Consider the following 17,054-nt stretch of genomic DNA (forward strand, 5'->3'; position numbering starts at 1 on the left):
AACCAGCCCCACATGTGATTATTGGCCAGGCTGGCACAATTAACTAACTCAAATGGGAATAAGAGGATGCCAGGCAGTACAGGCCAGGTGGTGTCACTTGATAGACAAGTGGATACAATAATCATAATGAACCACCAATTTGGAGTGAAAACCAAGTAGGCCAGATCCACAGCGAGTCAATGTCCACAATGACAGTATTTTTGGAAACTAACAAGAATGCCACTAAAATTGTACCATGATCGCAGCCATCGAGGCAATTTCTACTCATTGCAACCCTAGATGATGGGGAAGAATGGCTCCTGCATGTTTAAGAGATCGTAAGTCTTCATGAGGGAAGAAAGTCCTGTCTTTCTCCCTCAGAATGGCCCGTGGTTTCAAACTGATGAACTGGTGGTTAACAGCCAAATACACAACCAGGGCTTCTGAAATTATACCGTTAGAAGAGAGAAAAATTCATAGTATATGATAAGTAAACTGAAGGTAGATGCTCCAATAAAATGTCATTATCCATTCCTGAGTTTCTGAACATGAGAAAGTTTGAGCCCTCCACCACCACCCCAAACAAACATAATGTGGAAGATAGTTGCCCAGGGGAAAGGACTTGTACACAAAATATACAGTGAATTCTCTAGTCTTTCCCCAACAGAATCTAGAGCATTTACTAGAACCATAGTTCCCAAAGTACAGTCCCTCACAGGACCCAATGAAAAGTCACATATGAGGTCCATCTGTAGGCCACTGGGCATCCCCTTACAGAACGGTCGAGGATAGTTGATGAGCCAGTCAGGGTGCGATGTAGCAAAGATGAAACATACAACTTTCCTCTAGTTTCTAAATGCTTCCTCCCCCCACTCTGCCCTCCCACTATCATGATCCCAATTCTACCTTACAAATCTGGCTAGACCAGAGGATGTACACTGGTACAGATAGGAACTGGAAACACACGGAATCCAGGGTGGATAATCTCTTCAGGACCAGTGGTGCGAGTGGCGATACTGGGAGGGTGAAGGGAGGGTGGGCTGGAAAGGGGCGACCGATTAAAAGGACCTACATATAACCTACTCCCTGGGGGACGGACAATAGAAAAGTGGGCGAAGGGAGATGTCAGACAGTGCAAGATATGACAAAATAATAATTTATAAATTATCAAGGGTTCATGAGGGAGGGGGAGCAGGAAGGGAGGGGGAAAATTGAGGAGCTGATGCCAGGGGCTTAGGTGGAGAGCAAATGTTTTGAGAATGCTGAAGGCAATGAATGTGTACTTGACACAATCGATGTATGTATGGATTGTGATAAGAGTTGTATAAGCCCCTAATAAAATGATTTTTTTAAAACTACTCTCATAATAATATTAATGCAGTGTTTGCATTTTTGTATTGTATTAGAATTGTGCTAATGGTATAAAAGCAATGATGAGAAAATGTCTGGTGCTTTAACAGAAATAATGAACAATAACACAGCCTGCACTAGTCATTGTATTTTTCACCCCATACCCTCACTGTATGAGATAGATAGATGATTGATAGATAGATAGATAGATAGAGTAAATAAATAAATAAATGAAACACCTCAATTCTACTTAAGACTGTCCTTGATGTAGCAGTAAAAATTAAACTTATTAAATCTTGACTCATGAGCATACATCTTTTTGACACAGTGGAAATTATACCCAAAGCCCTTCTGCTGCATAGTAAAGTGTGATGAAAGTCTCAAGGGAAACACTAGTGAAATTGCTTAGTTTCAAGCTGAACTAGCCATTTGTGTATATGTGACAGGGAATGATTTTAATTGAAAGAACTTTGACATACAGTTTATTATTCTTCAGACTTAGGTATTTGGCAGTCATTTTCTTGAAAATTAATAAGTGAATCTAGCACTAAAGGTAAACCAGCTAATAGCATTTGTTGGCAATGATAAAAATCAAACTTTCATGCAAAAATTATAATTTTAGAAAAATTCTATCAATATGAGCTTGTCAGCTTAGAAAGTGCTTAGAGACATTCTTGATAAAATCAGTAGTGATACGAAAGATTATTTTTAGATATTGTATGATAAAAGGTGTCAAAATTTGAAAGATCGTTATAACTCAGTAAACTCATGCATGATGTTTCAAAGTCATTTATAAGTAAACAATCCACTCAAACTAAAAACTAAGTAACCCAGAACAATATCTTTATATATTGCTTTGGATTTCACATTGTAATTAAACTTAAAAATTTGTCAGTTGTCAAGTTTTGACATAGAAGCAAAGAAGAATGCCCACAATTACTTAGAGCCTATTAAAATAATCTTACCTTTCACAAATGTCTGTATGCGAGGTCGAGTCTTCATCTTATTCTTTAAACAAAATAATATATCTCAATACATTGTGCAGTAAACCACATGGAGGTAGACACATCTGACCTCCTCTGGCTTCCTTATTGCCACCAGGCAAGGGTCAGACAAGCCTCCCTGGCTCATCCTTCTTTACCTATTCTGACACCACCTCTTCCTCCCATAAAACTTTACATCTAAAAAACAAACAAACAAAACCCCTCTATATCTAGGCTTGGTTCGATAATTCACTGCAATATCCACACAACTCATAAGCAAGATCACAATTTAGAAGGCTATTATGAGGGAAGCTAATAGGATACCACCAGTCAGGATCAGCAAACAGTAAAGATACAGCTACCAAGTCTCTCGGACTCTTGGTCTCTCAGTCACGTGATAATCACATCTTTCTCGGGTTCTTAGACTTTCAGCCATGAGGTCCTTCAGCGTTTGCCTCCATGATCCAGGAAGCCATCCTGCCTGTCACTCTGTTCCACAGTTCCATAGTCTCAGGCCAGGTAAGATGAAGGTTTCCCAGAATAAATAAAACATGATTAAGAAACAAAACAAAATAGGAGGCCTTTCACTAGCTGATTTTAACACCTATTCTGTAGCTCAGGTAGTGAAAATGGCTTGGTATTGGTACAATAGACATGAAGACCAGTGGGTTAATTGAGAACCCCAAAATACCACCAAGTTCCTACAAACACCTTATCTTTGATAAAGGACTAAAGTACATTAAGTGTGGGGGGGCAGAGGTGGTGGTGATAAGTGGTGCTGGAAAAATTGGATCACGACCTGCGAAAGAATGAAATAGGACCCATACCTCACACCATATAAAAAAACAAACTCAAGATAGATTAAAGACCTAAACATGAATCCTAGAACCATAAAAAATCAATGAAAAAATAGGACCAGGGAGGGCGGAGGAGGGAGGGAAGAAAGAGGAGCTGATAGTCAGGACTCAAGTACAAAGAAGATTTTGAAAAGGATGATGGCAACATGTGTACAAATGTACTGATGCAATGGATGCACGTATTGTTATAAGAGCTGTAAGAGCCCCCAGTAAAATGATTTATAAGAAAGAAAGAAAGAGAAAATAGGAACAGACTTCAGGCCCGAATACAAGGCAAAAATACACGACAGGAGAGAATGGAAAACACACACCCAACAGATGACAAAGGGAAGGACTGGGGCCTTCTAAATCCATGGCATCTGTGCACATCAGAAGACTTCATTGAAAGATTAAAAAGAAGATCCGCAGATTGGGAAGAAGTATTTAACAGTGATATATGAGATAAAGAGCTAATTTCAAAAATCTATAGAAAACTACAACAAGAAAGAAAAGTGTAATAAAGAAATTGGATGGTGCCTGGTTATCAGAAAGAAAAGTGACTGGGGTCTTATTTTCAAACAAGCAGCTATCTAAGTGAGATTTCAACTAAAGCCACATGGAGGAAGCATGTGATCCAATAATTGGAAAAGATATAATCCAAATCAAAAGGAGGTAATGATATCAGAGCTTAAATTGTGAAATTCTGGTTTGCAGAAGGCTATGGATGAATGAGAAATCCCAAAATACATTCACAGGATCTACACATGGGATAAGCCTCCAGTGAGTCTCCTCCAACCACCAGTGAGGGATGAGAGTACTGGAGAGGCAATTCTAGTCTATTAGAATGACAAATATGACTTGGATATTTAAAACCTTGTTATTTGATCTCCCTATTGATACACTTTGAGCTTGATCTGGTTTTTAATATTTCCTTTTTTGTTTTGTTTTTCCAATTGGGTTTATCTTTATTGTATTTTGTTATTGTTCTTAATATTCTTGACTCTCTTTTGTGGAGGGTTCTAATTTTTTTCTGTATATGAAACCCGGGTTGGGTAAATCGATAGCGACAATAATGAGAAAAAGGGTTCCTAGGGAATATGGCAGGGAAGGCGGTGAAGGGGAAGCTGATATCAAGGAGTAAAAGAAGGAAGGAGATGTTTGTAAAATGATTGTGGCAGCGATTGCACAGCCCTGCTTGGTATGACTGAACAACTGAATAATATGATGGCTGGATTATGTCCTAATAAAATGATTTGGGTGAGAAAAAGAAAAATACAAATAACCTCATCAAAAATTGGCACAAAACATCAATAGACAATTTACTAAATGTGACATCCTGGTGGTCAACAACCATATAAAGAACATGTGCGCTCATTAGCTATAAGAAAAATACAAAATAAAACAACAATAAAATATCATCTCATATTGACACTCTTGGGGAAAAAATTTAAAAACAAAAATAATAAATACTGGAGAGAATGTGAAGAGATTGGATGTTCATACAGTACTGATGAGATTGTAGATTTGTACATCAACTATGGAAATCAGTGTGGTGCTTCCTTAAACAAATATAAATACCTTATGAGCCTGCAATCAATCTATTTGGTATATATCCTAAAGAAATAAATAACAAAACACAAACAGACATATGCACACCTATGTTTATTGCATCAATTTCTATTAATAGCAAATAGAAAAAGTTTAAAAACCACTATAGAAGAAATGATAAACAAATTCTGGTATATTGATGCTGTGGAATATTATGCATCCTTAAACGACAATGGTGAGTCTGCCAAACACCTTAAGACATGGGCACATTTAGAAAACTTAGTCAATCTCATAAAACTAACTATATGATGACACCATTCTTATAAAGGGGAAAAAGATAAGAAACCATTTTCACACCAAAATTTTACATTTTAAACTATGAGGCCAGAGGCAGGGGCCGCAGGGGTGGGAGGCAGTGAGGGGGAGGGAGAGAGAAGGTACAGAAAATTAACGAGGGAGGAAGGGTGGGATAATATTTAAAAGAACCATATGTGTGGGAGAGGTGTTAATGGGATACTGTCCCCAATGTGATGAGATAGATGTGCTGTGCAACTACACAAAATATAGTTTTCTTTGTAGGTATTATATTCAAACATGAGGAATATATACCATATATATGTGATAAAGTTGTTTTGTTGTTGTTTTAAGAGAAGGGTTGCAGCGCTACAAGAGTCGCCAATAAAATGATTTAAAAAAAAAAAAAAGCTATTTGGGCATCTTACTAATTTTTTAAAGTATAAAAGACCCCAAAATCTGAGAACCATTGAGATAAAACATGTGTGGTAGTTACACAATCTGGTGTCAACCTTTGGAAGGGTGGAGTCTAACCTGTCAATCAGGTCGCAGCTTGATGTCCTCATTTGGAGGCATCACAGAGATAAATAACTCAGTCCAGGTATAGACAGACTCCGTTTTGTCTTTCCTGCTGACAAGACGCATGGAGCTACGCTAGAGCCCTGGAGCTGGAGGAGCCACAAGGAGACCCATGCCCACACGGGTCTTCCACTGCCACTTGATCCACAAGACTTTCCACCCACTGGCCTGTGATATTCCTGCACTCAGCATCATTGCATGTGTTGCGTGAGTCTGAAGAAGAATTTATAGGCCAGTAATGGACATATGGGCTAATATCAGATTTATGGACTCAACCTGGACTGGACTGGGATGTTTTCCCGATATTCAATTGTTCTTGTATATAAAGCTCTTTCTTATACATATATGAGTATCTATGAATTAGTTTTTCTAGTCCACCCTGACTGACACAACATGGTAGGAGTGGAAATGCTGAAACACTATGAGGACTATTGAACATAGATCAGAATTGCCATGGGACATCATAACACCACAGTGACTTCCAACTTAGTGGAATGCTGTATGAGCCAGATAATAAGAGCAGTCCTGGACAGGCCAGAGTGGTTCCATTTCTGCACATTCATCTAGTAGTTCTTTTCCTTGTTCCTTAATGTGTAATTGAAAGAGACATACTTAGTAGTTTGGGTGCAACCCCACCATAGGTCTTTAGCATTTAGGAAACAAGCAATCACAAGAGAGAAGACAAAGTGAAAGCCATGGATATCATTCCTTCACCACAAACCAAAAAACACTGAATACATTTTAAAATAGCATATTTAGGGTGAGGAAAAGTAAATGGGAGATATCAGGGTCACTCTTACAGATCTTAAGAATCCAGCAGTGTTGAGCCTTACATCTTGGCTAACCTAGACCATGGGGAAATTTTATCTGTCCTAAAGAATGACTGCATATTACTCCAGAATTAGCCAGATAGTAGCCACAATTGTAATTAGGGATAAAATCACAAAGAATTATGAAGAATCTTTGCAAATAAAGAAGCCTCTCTGTTTTTGCGCTAAAGAATATAAGGGAAGAATTTGGAAGGAAAATGAATAAGAATAGTCAAAATTGCATTTAATCGACCATAGAGCAGGACTCCTGAAATGTCAATGTCTCTGAAAATCCACTTCTCCATAAAAGCTCTAAGAACACTGGGGACTGGGCGGCGGGGAGATGGCAAATTTAACATTTTTAAAACTCTGTAAATTAACCAGAGGTAACCTAGAGAAATAAGAACATTTGAAAGGTCTAGAGAATAATCATAAGTTTTGGGGAGGGTTAACGTTCCACATTCCCATTCTCTCTTTGCAATGACAAATTATTCTTGAGACCCAAAATACTTAAACCACGGTAGCTATTAAATCATTAGCCTAGCAGTCACTGTAGGAGACAGCCAAAATTTGGAGAGCAAAAAAAGCACCATTTCAGAGAATTGTCACTGTTTTATCTGGCATTTCCTTAGAAAAGTCCCACTCATAGGATTTGTCATTATTTGACTGGACTCAGAACTCACTCAATTAGGAAAGTCCTACCCTCAGCTTTTTGTCAGAAATAATAAACATCGGTTTTTTAACCTCAGAACTAACTGAGGATGTGGTGCTGATTGGGCATTTCAGGTACTCATTAAAATATTAAAAGGAATATTGGGGGAAGACGTTTTCATAACAGCTTTGAAAAGATCTGATGTTCCTGGGACTCGCAAAAGCCGTGTGCATACGCCTGACTCTAGACATTTTCAGGAAAGACCTGAGAAAGCTCAGGTAATCCTCCAGCCGTGAACAAGTGGAGAGTGAATGTTAAATCAGAACTAAAAACTGCCAAAACAGTACCAGATAATACAAATAGAGCCTTACAGCAAAGGGTAGACTTACTGACACAAGGCAGTTAAAATTTCGATTAAATCTTTACCTGACCACTAAACTAACAGGAACTTCAGTGGTGCACAATAAAAACTTTGCATAATTAGCACATGAGTGTTACAAACCCTGAGGAGAAGGAATAATTTATTCCTAGAGTTGTCACATTATATTATTTAAAATGTTCAATTTTCAAACAAGAAATTTTGAGACATATAAAGAAGCAGGAAGTGTCACCCATATACACAACAATAACAATCAATAGAAACCACTTTTGGAGAAGCCCAGATGGTATTCTTATTTTAAGTACTTTAAGTCAATATTATAAAGATTTTCAAAGCGGTAAAGAAAATTGTGCCTAAAAAATTGAAGTAGGAGACTTCGGGGGAGATAGAGCCCATGTAGAATCACCTGTTCTGTTCCCCTGTTGTTAGACCAGAAAAGCAAGAGGTAAGGAGGCCACTCTTGGGAAACTAGGTGCTAGAACTACCATTCCAGTACCCTAAGTTTTGTGGTTCAGACCTCCCCTTCTGATTTTCACCCACAGAGTGATTGAGAGTTCGCTGCAGCACTTTATCTTCACCTCACCTGCCCTCGGGTTTTCCCCATTCCCCACTCTAGATCTGTGACCCATCAGCATGTTGTAATTTCCCCAAATAGACTGCTGCCCAATAACAGGTCATAATCCCACGCCCCACGAATAGCCTCTGAAAGCCAGTCCCAAGAGTTTACTTCAGTGCTTCCCTCTCTACACGCCCATTGGAAGCTTTATCCATCCTTTTCCAGGGCCAGAGGAAAGTCATCAGCCACCCTACCCACCCTTCACCCCAGTTCCACGCATGGCCCGCCAGCGTGGTCACATTTACTAAAATCTGAGAGTAGTGATGTCTGCCAATTGGAAGCCCATGGGTCGTTTTTCCCATGACACTCCACCAGCAGAACCCAGAGCCCCAGTTCTGTGGAGAGACGCTACCTGGGATTGAGAGGAGGCAGACGACAGGGGCGTAGTTCTACGGGGTCAAAAATAGATTGGGCCCTCCACACAGACCAAAAGAACTCAGGTGGAAAACCCATGGATCAGGATCCCCAACAGTGGGAACAGCACAAAATCCATCTGCCTACAAGAAACACACCTCGCAAACAAAGATACGAACAAAACCTGGGAAAAGCATATCAAGCCAACAACAAACAAAAGAAAGATAGTCTTCGAGGCAAACAATGTAATAAGAGATATGAATGGTCACTCCATAATGATAAAGGGCACAATAGTTCAGGAACTCATGATTATAATAAGCATATGAGGGGGTACCCCCCCAAAAACAGCATTTTTTTCAAAGTTATGCATTTTAATTATTTTACAATACAACTTTATCACCTTCAAAGTACTCTGTATTACACTTAAGACATTTGTAAAATCTGCAATTCCATTCTTGGAAACAATTTTCAAACTTACCTGTTTGGATGGCCGACAGCACCTCCCTCATTTTTTTCTTCACCTCTTCTAAATCATCAAATTTCTGTCCTTCCATGTCCCTCTTCCTTTGCAGAAACAAAAAGAAGTTACATGGAGTGAGGTAAGGTGAGTCAGGTGCATGGGACAAGAGAGGCATGCTGTGTTTTGCCAAACACTGGCACACTGAGATGGCTGCACGAGCAGGTGCACTGTCGTGGGGCCAAAACCAAACCCCCGTTTGCCACAAATCAGGCTTTTTTTTTGGTCATACACTGTTCTGTTATCTTTTCAGAATGTCTAAAATAGAAAGCTTGATTAACAGTTTGACCTGGTGGAAGAAACTCCAAATGCACTATGAGGCTTCATTTTCTTCCATTCGAGAAGTTGACAGACATCCAGAACAAGGTTTCTCAATAACTGACATTTCACCTTTTCTGAAACGAGAAACCACTCATACACTTGAGTTTTCCCATAGTGCTGTCCTTGTAAGCTGTGTTCAACATCACAACGGTTTCTGCAACATTTTTCCTAAGCAGGAAACAAAATTTCACAGCTGCACACAGCTTTCTTAAATCGGCCATCACAAAAAACAAAGTTCAAGGGAAACTGCTTTCACAAAAAAATTCACTGTTACTGAAGAGAACTTTCCCAGGTGATGCCACCGGGTGCAAAAACTCAGTGAGATGTTTGATGTGTGCCTACTGGGAAAAATGCATACTATAAAAGCTCCGCTCTGTCCAGGGCAATTCCATTTTTAGGGAGTATCCCTGCCCCTGTATATATGCCCAACAAAAAACTCTCAAAATACATCAATAAATCCTCACAGAAATGAAAAAGGATATAGACTCATCAACAATAATAACAGGAGACTTTAACACACTACTCTCAAGGAAAGACAGAGCGTCATGAAAAAAATACTTCACCAAGACTAAAAAGCTCAATAACACAATCAATAAAACAGCCTCATAGACACATACAGAATGCTTCATGCAACAACAAAAAAACATGCGTTCTTCTCCACCAAACATGGAATATTGTCGAGAATAGACTACATGGTAGGCCATAAAATCATGCCTCAATAAATTGAAATGCTACAATCTTTTCAGACCCTAAAGCCATAAACAAAATGAGCAGAATTACAAAGATAAGCACATAGAGGTTGAACAACATAATACTCAAAAATGACTGGGTAATAAAACAAATAAAGGAGGGAATTTTAAAATTCCTTGAAACAAAGGGCAACGATAACACAACATATCAAAACCTTCAGTACACAGTGAAAGTTCTAGTCAGAGGTCAATTTAGAGCTATCAGCACACACATAAAAAAGAGGAGAAAGCAAAAATCTAAACCCTAACACAATACTTAGAAGAATGGGAACAAGGACAACAGCACAATCCCCCCCAATAAAGGAAGGAAAGAGATCATAAGAATCAAAATAAATGATATGAAAAGCAATTAAATCAATGGGAAAAAATCAACAAGACAAGAAGCTGGTTCTTTGAAAAGATTAACAAAATAGACCAATCACTGACAAACTAACAAAGAGGGGGGAAAGAAAATATACAAATACCCAGAAAAGGAGATGAAAACAGTTCAATTACAACACAGCCAAGTGAAATAAATGGATAATAACATACTACTATGAAAGATTGTACTGAATCACATTCAACAATCCAGAAGAAATGCACAGACACGGAGAAACACATCACCCACTCAAAGCAATGTAAACAGATATTGGAAAATCCAACAGACCCATAACAAAAGAAGAAAGATAACAAGTCATTAAGAAACTACCAACCAAAAAGAGCCCAGGACAAGACTGTTTCACAGGGAAATTCTAACAAATATTTAAAGAAGATCTGACGGCACTACTACACAAACTCTTCCAGAACATAGAAAAAGACATCAAACTTCCAAACTCTTTCTAGGAAGCCAGCATAACCCTAATACCCAAACCAGGCAAAGACACCACAAAGACAGAAAATGATGGACCAAGATCCCTCATGAACACAGACGCTAAAATCTTGAGCAAAATCATAGCCAATAGAATACAGCAGTATATAAAAATGATTCACCATGACCAAGTATGGTTCATTCCAGGTACGCAGGGATGGTTCAATATTCAAAAAACAATCAATGTAACCCACCACATAAATAAAGTAAGAAATAAAAACCACATGGTCATATCAATAGATGCAGAAAAAGCAATTTGACAATATTCAACACCGATTTTTGTTCAAAATAGGAATAGTACATAAATTCCTCAACAAAATAAAACCATAGATGAGAGCCCAACAGCCAACATCATGCTGAATGGGAAAAAGCTAGAAATATTCCCACTGAAAACAGGGACCAGGAAAGGATGCCACCTATCACCACTCTTACTGAACACTGTGCTGGTAGTTTTAGCTAGAGTGATCAGACAACGAAAAGAAATCAAGGGAATACAAATAAAGAAGTGAAACTCTCCCGATTTGCAGATGATATGATTTTATATGTAGAAAACCCAAAAGTCTCCTTAAAAAACCTGCTGGAAATGATCAAAGAATTCAGCAAGGTTGCAAGATACAAAATGAATAACCAGAAATCAATTGGATTCCTGTGTGCCTGTGAATAGAATTATGAAAAACACATTAAGAAATCAATGCCATTTACAATAACCACACAAAAGATGAAATGCTTAAGAATAAACTTAATAAAGAAACAAATGAACTATACAGAGAAAACTACAGAATATTACTACAAGAAACTAAAAAGGACCTGCATAAATGGAAGAATATCCCATGCTCATGGATAGGCAGACTTAATTTCTGTAGTAAAAAATGACAATACTACCTAAAACAATCCATAGATACAATGCAAACTCAATTCAAATCCCAAATAAATTCTTTAAAGAAATGGAAAATCTAATTCCCAATTTCACATGGACAGGCAAGAACTGAGCAGGAGGCCTAGCACTGCCTGACCTGAAAACCTACTACACAGCCACAGTAGTCAAAACATCCTGGTACTGGAACAACGAGAGATACAGGGACCAATGGAACAGAACAGAAAACCCAGACTTAAATGTATCAGCCTACAGGCATCTAATCTTTGACAGAGTACCTAGAAACGTCCAATGGGGGAAAGACAGCCTCTTCAACAAATGGTGTTGGACAAACTGGATTTCCATATGCAGAATAATAAAATAAGACCATTCCTTTCCCCATACACAAAAACTAACTCAAGATGGATTAAAAACCTAAATGTAAACTGCAAAGCTCTCAGGATCATCAGTGAGATGGCAGGAACAAACTGAAGGGCCCTATTGCAAGGCATACAGTGGCTACCAAGTATAATGGAGGAGGCACATTCAGCAGAGGACAAGAGAGATGACTGGGGCACTCTGAAATTACACCACTTATGTACATCAAAATACTTCATCAGGAGAGTGAAATGAGAGAACACAGACTGGGGAAAAATTTTTTTTTTACCAATGACACATCAAAGGACTAATTACCAAAATATACAGAACTCTAAAACAACTCAATAAGAAAATAACATGAGACCAAATTAAGAAATGGGAAAAAGACACGAACAGACATCTCACCAAAAATTAAGTGCAAATGGCTAACAAACATATGATAAAACGCTCATGATCACAAGCCATCGGGGGATGCAAATTAAAACCACAGTGATATATCTCTTTGTACCTACAATGCTAGCCCATAACAACAACAACAAAAATAACAGAAGCCAACAAATGCTGGAGAGGAAGTGGAGACTGGAACTCATATTTACAATTGGTGGACTTGTAAAACATATAGCCACTGTGGAATACAAATGGCGATACTTAAAGGACTTGGAAATCGAAATCCCATATGATCCAGCAATACCACTATTAGGCATATACCCTAAAGAAATGAGATACAGCATGAATGGAGGTGTGCTCTCCCATGATCATAGTGGCACAGTTCACAATTATGAGAAAATGGAAACAGCCCAGACATTCAACAGTGGTACATACACCCAGTGGAATACTATGCACCCCTGAAAAACAACAACAAAAGCATGAAATATTGCATGACATGGAAGGACATGGAAACCATTGTGCTGAGTGAAGTAAGTCAATCACAAAAGGGCAGGTATTGTATGAGTGAACTACTATAAGAAACACAAACTTAAGTCTTAGGAACAAATTCCTGAACAAAAGGAGAGAAGGCTACCTACTTACTGGCCATGAACCTTATATCATCTCCCTTTTGCGCACCTCACAAGAGCCAACGTGAAGGAGCAGACACCACACTGTTTGGGGTCACTCCTTCAAGAAGGGGGAATTTGGAGATGACCACCCACTCAAGGTTATACAATATTGACACAAGGCTGGGGCAAATCATTGGATCCCCCTGCGCACGTGCACACACATGCACACGCACATGCGCGCGCACACACACACACACACACGCACACACACACAGGAATGGAAAGAGAAACTTTCCAGAAATTCAAGCTAAGACCACAAAAGGGGGCCACCTATATTGTGAAGGAGACACTGATAGTTGTTAGCTAGCATGGTGGGTTATTTGGGAGCACTTACCACATAGTAGGAAGGGATGCTAAACAGTGAGTACAGTGAACCTAGAGGGGCAATGGGCCAGATTTTAGATACCTGTGTAGACACTACAAATTCGTTTCCACCCAACTTTCGGTGAACCACACCATGGACTAAGCACCAGGATGATCACAGAAGCTGACCTGGCAGGCAGCAGGGAACAAAACAGGGGCTACACCAGAAAGACTTAACATAGAGGCCCCGCTGAATGAACTGAACCCTACTTCGAAAATGCCTTGCACCCTTGGAGGGCTGAGGTATTGGATGGGAGAGGAAGCAGAGGGTGATCACTCCAGGATTATGGAAGTGGCAGTCTTTGGACCTTGCGGGGAGCCCCTGGCTCAGTGGATGTCCAGTGGAAAGGGACCCAGGGCCACCATACATGTAGTCCCTCAATGCTCACCCTGCAGTGACATGACAGGTTGGGATCTGCTGAGTAGGGATCTACCCTTGGAAGAACTGACCCAGAGATTCCCCCACTGACAACAACCCCCATACTTCGGATCAACAGAGTCCAATCAAAGGAGAGAGAGAACCGTGCAGGACAAGAACTCATGGGTTGTATCTCAAGGCGGAATAGTAGTCACATAATCTCCTCATGCCGACAGTGTTGGGAGTGCTGATATTTCTGATATTCACTTTGATCTTTTTTCTTTTCTATCTTTTAAATTACTGTTTGCTTTTGTCACTTATGATGTTTTATGTCATCCAACAACTCATCAGGTTTTCAGTCATCAATGTTCAATGTGCAAATTCTGTTGTTGAGATTTCTCAAAATTCAGGCCAGTTAGACTCATTTAGGCTCTTGTGGACTTGTACACATTTTCTTCAGCTTCAATATGAACTTCCATATGAGCAACTGTAGATTTGTTGCACAACTGGCCCCTAATCATATTGAGCTTCACGCTCTATCCCCACAGATGTAGTCAATTTGATTACTGTGTATTCCATCCGAAGAAGTCCATGTGCACCGATGCTGTTTATATTGTTGAGAAGTGGTATTTGTAAAATTAACAAACTACAGATAGCCTTGAGCAGAATGGGAATTCCAGAACACTTCATCGTGCTCATGCAAAACTTATACATGGATCAAGAGGCAGTTGTGCATACAGAACAAGGGAATACTGCATGGTTTAAAGTCAAGAAAGGTGTGCATCAGGGATATATCTTCTCACCATACTTATTCAATCTGTATACAGAGCAAATCATCAGAGAAGCTGGATTATATGAAGAAGAATGTAGCATCAGTATTGAAGAAAAGCTTGTTAAAAACCTGGTATAGGTAGATGACACAACTTTGCTTGCTTAATTAAAGTGAGGAGGATTTGAAGCACTTATTGATGAAGATGAAAGATTTTAGCCTTCAGTATAGATTACAACTCAATGCAAAGAAAACAAAAAAAACTCACAGCTGGGTCAATAGGTATCTTTATGATAAATGGAGGAAAGATTGAAGTTCTCAAGGATTTTGTCTTGCTTAGATCCACAATCAATGTTCATGGAAGCAGCAGTCAAGAGATCAAACAATCAAGGGTTCACCGGTGGTGGGGTGGGAGGGGATGGAGGGAAATAAATAGGAGCTGATACCAAGGGATCAAGTAGAAAGAAAATGTTTTGGAACTGTTGATGACAGCATATGTACAAATGTGCTTGATACAATTGATGTATGGAATGTTATAAGAGCTGTGCCCCCAATAAAATGATCTTTTAATTTAAAAAATCATTTTACTGGGCTCTTACAGCTCTTATAACAATCCATACATCAATTGTATCAAGCACATTTGTACATATGTTGTCATCATTATTTTGTAAACATTTATTCTCTATTTGAGCCCTTGGTATCAGCTCCTCTTTTTCCCCTCCCCCTCCCACCCTTGTGACCCCTTAATAAATTATAAATTATTATTATTTTCATATCTTACACCGGCCACTGTCTCCTTTCCCCCATGTTTTCTGTTGTTCAACCCCTTGGAGGTAGGGGTAGGTGGTTATGTGTGGATCATTGTGAGTAGGTCCCCTTTCCTCCCTTCTCTCCCCACCTTCCCCCTACCCTCCTGCTATCGCTTGCTACTCCCATTCCTGTTCCTGGATTTCATGTGTAGTGAGGTCTTATTAATTTTTTTTAAAGGAAGAGTGATCGAAGGACACATTGCATTGGGTAAATCTGCTGCCAAGACCTCTTTGAAGATTAAGGTATGCCTGCCCCAAGCCATTGTATGTTCAGTAGCCTCTTATGCATGTGATAGTTGGACACTGAGTAAGGACGGCCACAGAAGAATCAATACATTTGAATTATAGCGTTGGTTAAAAGTACAGAAAGTACTGTGGACTGTAAAAAAACCAACAAATCTATCTTGGAAGAAGTTCTACCAGAGCACTCCTTAGAAGCAAGGATGGCAAAACTTTGGACATGCTGTCAGAAGAGACCAGTTTCTTGGAAAGGACATTATGGTTGGTAAAGCAGAGGGGCAGAGAGAAAGAGGAAGACCCTAGACAAGGCAGATTGACCCAGTAGTTGCCACAATGGGCACAAACATTATAACAATTTTGCAGATGGTGCAGGAACAAGCAATGCTTCATTCTGTTGTACATATGAGTCAGAAATGACACTACAGCACCTAACAACAACAGAGATGATTATCTATATGAATACAGCAATTACATGAAGAACGTTGCAGTTAAAAGGCACAATGGCTAAAAAAAAGTTTTCACAAAAAGAAAGTACTGAAGAAAGTCCACACACGATTTGCATTAAAAGAAGATCAAAAGACATGTTGCATTTGTTAAATCTGTTGCACAGAACTTTTTAGATTATTGAAGAGCAAAGATGTTCCTTTGAGGACTAAGGTGTGCCTGATTCAGGGCACTAACCCACCCAAGGTGAGGCTATTGTTTAAATCTCCACAGGAGAGGGAGAGGGGGACCAGACTTCAATCCGATGCACCAAGAAATGAATGCAATATATTGGCATGAAGCAGGGAACCAATAGAGAGGTCTTTGGGGCCAGCCCCAATCCAAGCTACGTGGATACCCACCACCCCCTCCCCCAAGAAGAATTCACTTCAGAGGACAGTACTGAAGTAACAGCTCAGGGAGAGGGATGCTGCTGCTAAGAGCACACAGGAGCACATGAAGAGGGAAAGAGAGTGAGTGGAACACATCTTGGCCCACCAAGCTCCTAAGACAATATTCCTTCTCAGAAGAAACAATGCACAGAAAGGAACCATAAGGCTGGCCCCACTATGCCACACAACATCCCTCACTGACCCATAGCTCTATGGGGAACAACACTGGAGACACAGTGCAGGAATTGTGCCTGATCTGACCCCACCACACCCAGGCAAAACACTAAGGGCGTGCAACAGGGCAGCAAGGGAAATAAAGCAATGAACTCCCTGAGGAATACCAAAAATAGACTTTGGGGCCAGGGTGTGGCACCACATCAGACTGGATCAGAAAACACTCGTAAAGGTCAACAAACAGACATGGGACTATTTATTTTATTTTATTTATTTTTTATTTTTTAAACATTTTATTAGGGGCTCATACAACTGTTATCCCAATCCATACACACATCAATTGTGTAAAGCGTATTTGTACATC

This window comes from Echinops telfairi, unplaced genomic scaffold, assembly GCF_000313985.2.
Source record: "Echinops telfairi isolate 266 unplaced genomic scaffold, ASM31398v2 ScPeMD7_2291;HRSCAF=2852, whole genome shotgun sequence".
NCBI classification, from domain to species: Eukaryota; Metazoa; Chordata; class Mammalia; order Afrosoricida; family Tenrecidae; genus Echinops; species Echinops telfairi.